This window comes from Mastomys coucha, unplaced genomic scaffold, assembly GCF_008632895.1.
Source record: "Mastomys coucha isolate ucsf_1 unplaced genomic scaffold, UCSF_Mcou_1 pScaffold12, whole genome shotgun sequence".
Taxonomy (NCBI): domain Eukaryota; kingdom Metazoa; phylum Chordata; class Mammalia; order Rodentia; family Muridae; genus Mastomys; species Mastomys coucha.
Genome location: NW_022196894.1, coordinates 54,822,366 through 54,829,775, shown reverse-complemented (window position 1 = coordinate 54,829,775; position 7,410 = coordinate 54,822,366).

The window sequence follows — 7,410 nt, the reverse complement described above, 5'->3', positions numbered from 1 at the left end:
GTAAAAGAACAAACATGTTATTTTAAGGCCAGAGTGGGTGGCAGCTTGTTACAGTGGCAGCAGAGAATCAACACACCAGCGTTGAGCAAGGCTGTAGTCTGTAGTTGTTTCTGGTGCTTGTGTGACCTGTCCTGAAGACAGCAAGAGGAAGTACATGACTTCAGTCACACCCACTAACTTCTGATCTTGTGTTCCTTTGGCCCACAACCCTCCCTTACAGTCCTAATTAGGAAAAGCAAGTACAACTGTTGTATCTCAAACTCATAAGGACATAAAGTATAAAGATGCTGTATCAGACAAGGATCCAGAGATAAAACAGGAAAAATATGTGTGTGGGGTGTGTGTGTGTGTGTGTGTGTGTGTGTGTGTGTGTGTTAGATTATTAAATAAGCATTTACTTTTCAAATTTGGCTTGTGTGATTGTGAGGAACTCTACATTCTAATGGATGTGCCCTGCTCAAGAAAGGGGTTGGTTGCAGTTGAAGTCCAAAAAGTATTCTTCTGGGAAGAGTTACTCTGTAGATAAACCACTCTAAGGGGCCCTGCTGAGCACCCTGTCTTGTTCAGAGCTTCACACACTGTGTAGGACAATCTGCTTTATGAAGAGTCCACTAGTTTTATGTCAACTTGATGCACAACCTAGAGTCATCTGAAAGGAGGGAACCTCAGTTGAGGAAATGTCTCCAGAAGATCTGGCTGTAAGACATTTTCTTAATTAGCAATTGATGGGGGAAGGCTTAACTCATTGCATGTGGTTCTATCCCTGGACTGGTGCTCCTGGGTTCTAAAAAACAAACAAACAAAAAAAGCAGGCTGAGCAAGCCATGGAGAGTGAGCAGGACAGTAAGTGGCACTTCTTTATGGCCTCTACATCAGTTCCTGCCTCCAGATTCTTACCCTGTTTAAGTTCCTGTCCTGACATCCTTAAATGATAAATAGCTAATCTTAAGACACTATATAAAAACATAGTTTTATCCACAACAAACCACTTTGAGAAAAAACAATGGAAATTTATGCCTTTTTCTTGCTTTTCCAAAGCCAATACCCCAAAGCAGTTTGTCCTCACGGAACTCTCATCCTGGGATACTCTGGAAGTCTTCTTTGTTCACATTAATCCCCCCAGTAGTGAGAAACTGGAATCATCTGACTTCCATTATCTCCCATTCCATGCCCCCAAGCCCCATCCCTACCATATGATTGACTCTCCTCCTCTTTCTGCAAGTTTCATGTATGTGTCAGGATCTCACTGAATTGCCCAGGCTGGTCTTGATCATCTATGCTCAAATGATCCTCCTGCATCAGCCTCCTCAGCATTAGAACCATAGGTGTCTGCCACAGTGCCTAGCTTATCCTTAAATTACCATGAAGCATTTGGTGAAAGCTTAGGAAAACTATGCTGCTCTAACCAGTCTCCAATGCTAGCAACAGTGCTGAGAACAGAAGGAGAAGCTCATGAGAGATCAAGAGAGAAGGAACAAACTGAAAAATCAGAGTGTTTGCCAGCGTGTGCGTGTGTGTGTGTGTGTGTGTGTGTGTGTGTGTGTTGCAGGGGGGAGAGGGGGGCTACATAAGAGCACGTGAGGATGAACTTGGGACTGTTTGGAAACTAAAATTTTTAAGATGTTTCTATTGGGTGTGTATTTCCCGTTCAGGGACAGTGATGTTGGGAATAGAGCCAAATGGGATAGAGTTACAGGTGAATGATGATGTAGAATTGGGCTGAGGATATAGCTGAGTTGCTGCTGGTGACCTGTCTTGGTAGAGCCCTGAGAAGGTCTGATTGAAATCAAACCCACCAACTTCAGATCCTAGGTCCTTGTCCCTCTAGTCCTTATTCCTCCATTACAGTGCTAACTAGGAAAGGTATACCTACAATTGTTAAACCTCAACTTCATTTGTCCAAATATAATGATACTGTATCAGCATGTACGAGGCCTTGGGTTCACTCACAGCACTGCATAACCTACATATGTGATGGTGTATGTACGCATCCATAACAGGGTCCCAAGTTCAACATCCTTATGAGCTATGCTGTGAATTTAATGCCAGCCTGGGATATACGATACCCTGTAGTGATTATGGTGATGTGGTAGAGTTAACCTTTATTCAAACTCTACTTATTAAGCCCTTGCCTTGTGTGCCAAGCTCACAATGCTGAGTGTACAGAAAAGAGGCAGTTAGGAAGGGCTTTATCTTACATTAATCCCTTTCCATTCAACTCAACCCATGCCCCGCCCCCAGCCCCGCCTCCCTTGCAAATTGAGAGCCTCTGTTCCTTTATTATTGTTACACGCACATTCACTTGTATGCACAAGTATACAAATACAACCTGCTGTGGCCATTTTTTGTTTGTGTGCACATGGGTGTCAGGGCTGAGCACTTCATCTTGGATTAACCAATAAGGGGGCTCATCCCCGGGAGAGGATAACTCACTCTCTCAGCAGTCATTAGTTGCCTGAAGTGAGATTTTTCTCCACTCCTCATTAGTATTAAATCAACCTCCATAGTCCTCTGCAGATGTTCACATTCACCCCATGGTTGACCATGATCCCCCACTTTTCTAGGTTTTTCTCAGTTCCCTTATGCTATGGACTAAGGGGATATCCTCCAACTCCAGTACCAGTCTCCCAACTCCTTCCACATAACCCCAGAACACTTAAACTAGAAACCCACCGACTTGGGCTAACCATCATTTTCCCAGTCAGCATTCCAGCCATCGCAGTGAGAGCGGCCTGAGGAAGGTTGAGGTTCTCATCTGCTGTGTGACTGATGCAGTGCTGGCTTTATTAACGCTATACTCATAAAAGGAAACAGCTTCAAACTGCTGCTGCTATGTGTCCAGCAATCCCACAGCACCACAGCCTGTGACTATCGGCGCTTTTTTTTTTTGGCCTCTGAATATTCATAACTGGTTGTACCATGGAGCAGATCCTTGCTGGCTTCTCCACAGAAAAGCCCATTTCCAGTCGTCAGAGCCAAGGGAGCTACCCGAAGGTTCAACCAGGACTGGCTCAGAATCCCATTGCTAACTCTGCTTTTGTTTGCCAAATAGAGAGAGTGGACCTTAGAAGGCCAAGTATGGTTGAGTATACCTGTAACCCTAGTGTTAGGGAGGTTGAGGCAGGAGGATGGACAATATGAGGCCAGCATAGATTATGCAGCAGAACTTTGTCTCAAAAATAAGTGTTTCTTAGGTTTCTCTGAAGTCTTTATTAAACAGATTTCTTAAGAACTATGGTTTTGGGTTTTTTTTTCCTTCCTAGTTAACAGGTCAATGCTTCACTGAGTCTGCATTATAGGGTGAGGCCTTAAGAAAAAATCCTCCTCTTTTCTCCCCTTAAAAATGAGTATGTGGTAAAATGATTGGGAAAGAAGGAAGTGAAATAATAAGGTTTGGATTACAGTGACTCACACGGAGTGGGAGACGCTCATTCAGAGAAGCAAGGGAGTTTGGCTGCGCCAAGTGGTCCAATATGGCCATTCTGCCCTGCGGGCTCCATGGGGGATTCAGAACTACTCTGACAAACATAGGAAGTCTTCAAAATCTGGAGCGTGAGTTACTGCCTAGCAATGGCTCTCCCTTCTGTGAGTGTGGAGCCCATGCCCCACCTCCAGCGTTAGGCTCTGATTGTCTTATTCATTCTCACCACAGTTGGAAGGGAAAAACTGATGTCATTGCTCTGATGGTAAAAAGTATCGTGCGGCAGGCAAGGCCAGCAGCAGCAGGGGCAGGCGAGGGAGGGCAGGCCTCTCATTTCTCAAGCTTTTCACTGCAGGCTAACACTGGGAAGTCGCCCTTGATCTATTTGTTTTATTTATAAACATTTTTGGTTCTTGCTCATAGTTGGCATCTGTGCATTAGGCAGTGAAAAATGTATTTTTCCATTCTAAAGCCAGTGATTCTCCTGAGAAGTCATGGAGTCTCCAAATAGTTTTTTGAAAGGGGTGCTATCCAAAGATACAAAGAAGTGGATGCGCAGGGCTTTTGTACGTGGAGGGTGAGCAACTGCACTTCGTGTCTTCTAAAGGTGATGATGGTGATGATGGCGATGGTGATGGTGATGGTGACGGTGATGGAGAGAACACAGAAGAAGGTAACAAAGGGAGAAATGAAGCAAAGAAAGCCACGGATCCCGCTCTTTCCATGAGTGGTGTGGTCGGAAGTGCCTTACCCAAACTGCAGTGGTTAGCCCCCACCCACGGCAGCTGCGGGTGGAGTGACTGTTTGAGGAACTCTTTCCTCACCCTCTTCCCTCCTGCCAGAGCTCACCTTGAAGTACAATAGACATGGAAATGCTTGGGTCGTACTTTACCAAGCTGTGCAGTTCTCTGTGAAGTCTGAAGGATTGATTCAGGAAGCATCTTTCTCTAAACCAGAAGACTAAAGGGAAAGAAGAGAGGGAGGAAGAGCAAGAGGAAGAAACACTAGTCAGAACTCTCTTGTAAAGACTGGGGAAATGGCTCAGTGGGGAAGAGTGTGTATCTCTAGCACCTATGTAAAAAGCCTGGCGTGGCTGGGTGTGCCTGTAACCCCAGGGTTGTGCTGAGAGGGGAACAGAAAGATCCTGGCAGCTCACTGGCCAGCATAAGAGAAATGAGCAATGAGGGGGAAGCAATGTCATGGGTGCACTTACTACAATGCACGCGCACCATCCTTAAAAGTCCCCCCCGCTTCCTACATATGAATGTAACTGGGGCTGGAGAGGTGGCTCAGTGGTTAACAGCACCGACCACTCTTCCAGATGTCCTGAGTTCAAATCCCAGCAACCACATGGTGGCTCACAACCATCCACAATGAGATCTGACGCCCTCTTCTGGTGTGTCTGAAGACAGCTACAGTGTACTCATATACATAAAATAATAAAATAAAATCTTTTTAAAAAAAAAGAATGTAACTGTATGACGATGTTATGTGTGGAGCGGCTCCCACAAGCAAGAAGTAAGCGATGTGCAACACTGATGTTTTCATATTGAGGAAAGAGGAATGGAAAATGGGAAGAGCTGGGTCCACACAACATTATGGAGACCACTGATTCAACCCTAAACCCACCTGCCTCTAGAGAGCAAAAATAATCCCCTCAAGTCAGGTACTTTCAGCTGGCTGTTCTGTTAGCTTGAAGCCAAAAGCATTCTAACAGGTACAATATAACTACTTCATATTACTCTACTAAATGTATTTCATTAAGTAGGCTAGAAAAATCAATCCGCTGGTTATTGCATAAAAAAATAACATGATTATTTATAATCTACCTAAAATAATCTTTTTTGCATTTCTTCTTCAGTGTTCTTCATGTGTACATGATAAACACTATGACCCATGAAGTGATTGTTATCCCACATGGTCACATCGCTAGCTGTTGTCACACCTTGCAGCCAGGAGCTAAGTCTGGTGGTAGTCCTCAAGGACTAGCCTTATAATTTGGCCAACACCCTTTCCTAGTAGAGACTGTTATGAGTTCAGAGGCTGGTGCCCTGAACCAATGGAACACATCACACTTATGGTTGGTGATGGTGTTGATTTATACTTTGGGATGATTCTCAAGATGGTTCCTAGCAAAGCCATCAGTCCCCCATAAGTGTCTAGTCACAGAGGTGTTAGACACTGTCTGGAATTCTCACAACAGGAAAACTAGAGTTGAAAGTAGAAGAGGGATAGTGATAGAATTGTCTAATCTTGATTGTGGTAGAGGTTTCTTTGGTCTACACACACGTTTATTATACATCAAAAAAGTTAATTTTTACTACAAGATAGTTTTTTTAGAAATAAAAGTAACATTATTCCATTAAAAATGGCTCCTAGTCAGCTGTCAGAATCAATTAGTCCAAATTGATTTTATTTCCCCTCTAATTCCTATTAATAAAGGAAGCTGCCTTGAGCTATAACTAAACTTAGAGAAGCAGTGAGCAGATGAGGGAAGGAAAAATACATTGATCTTACTGCTGCTTCTGATAACTGCGGGGCCTTACCAAGAAGTATGAGAAAAACCAGTTTCATAAAACAATTACAGTTTCTGATTTGCTAAGGCCTTTCTCGGTATCTTTTTAACCCATAAAACAAAGCCATGATATATGATCATTTCTATTCATGAAAAAGAGATCTTAATAAATTTCAGTTACTTTCTTGAGAAAAACGCCTCAAAAAAAAAAAAATGAGGCGCGGAAGGACACTATCTTCGTGTTATAAAGGCCACACATGGAAAATGCACAGGCACCTTGTCTTAATTACTTTTCCTTTGCTATCCTCAAACACCATGACCAGCTAAGAGAAGGGAAATTATTCCATTAAATATGGTAGCTTATAGAAAGAATGGTTTATTTGGGGCATATGGTTCAGAGGGATAATAGTCCATCACCATCAAGGCAGGGACCAAGGCGGCAGGAAGGTAGGCAGGCATGGAGATTGGAGCAGCAGTTGGCAGCTCACATCTCTATCTGCAGACAGGGAGCAGAGAGCACACTGGAAATGGCACACGTCTTCTAAATCTTCAAAGCCTACCCTCAGGGATGCACTTGCCCCAGCAAGGCCACACCTCCTAATCGTTCCCAAACAGTTTCATCAACAGGATCCTGTATGTAGAAAAGCATAGAGATTTCACATGCCCGTGCACACATACCAAAACTAAAAAACTGAGCAAAGCTGCAAGTTATAACATACCTAAAAACCAACTGTGTTTTTAAACTTTATCAATAACTATTCCAAAAAGGAAATTACAGCAGGGCGGTGATGGCGCACACCTTGAATCCCAGCACTTGGGCAGCAGAGACAAGCAGATTTCTGAGTTTGATGCCAGCCTGGTCTACAGAGTGAGTTCCAGGACAGCTAGGGCTATACAGAGAAACCCTGTCTCGAAAAACAAAAAGAAAAAAGAAAAAGAAAAAAAAGGAACTTACAAGAATTTCAATTCACAGTATCACAAATAGGAGGCTAAAACCAGGAAATAAAAATCATTTTTACACTGGAAACTATAAAATACTGGATAAAGACAACAAGAGGAAACACCCCATGTTTATTGATAAGATCCTGCTGTTTATTGATAGGATCCTATCAGCACCACAGTGGCATTTTGTGCAGAATAGGAAAATCTAGCCTAAATCTGTATAGGATCTCAAAGAACCTTAAATAGGCAATACAGTCTGGAAATGGAGAAGAAGGAAAAAATGCCACACAAAACACAGAGGTCTCACACTCCTGATTTCAGAAACTACAAAGCCATGGTAATTCCTAAAGACAGACAAACACAGATCATCAACTCACTCATAGAACACATAAAGTCTCACATATCTGATCAGAAGACATGCAACAAAAGCTAAAACATTTTTTGTAAAAGAAAAGAGACATTTCCATTGAAACTAATGGAAGAGAAAGTTGGGAAGAACCTCGAGCAAATAGGCACAGGGGAAAACTTCCTG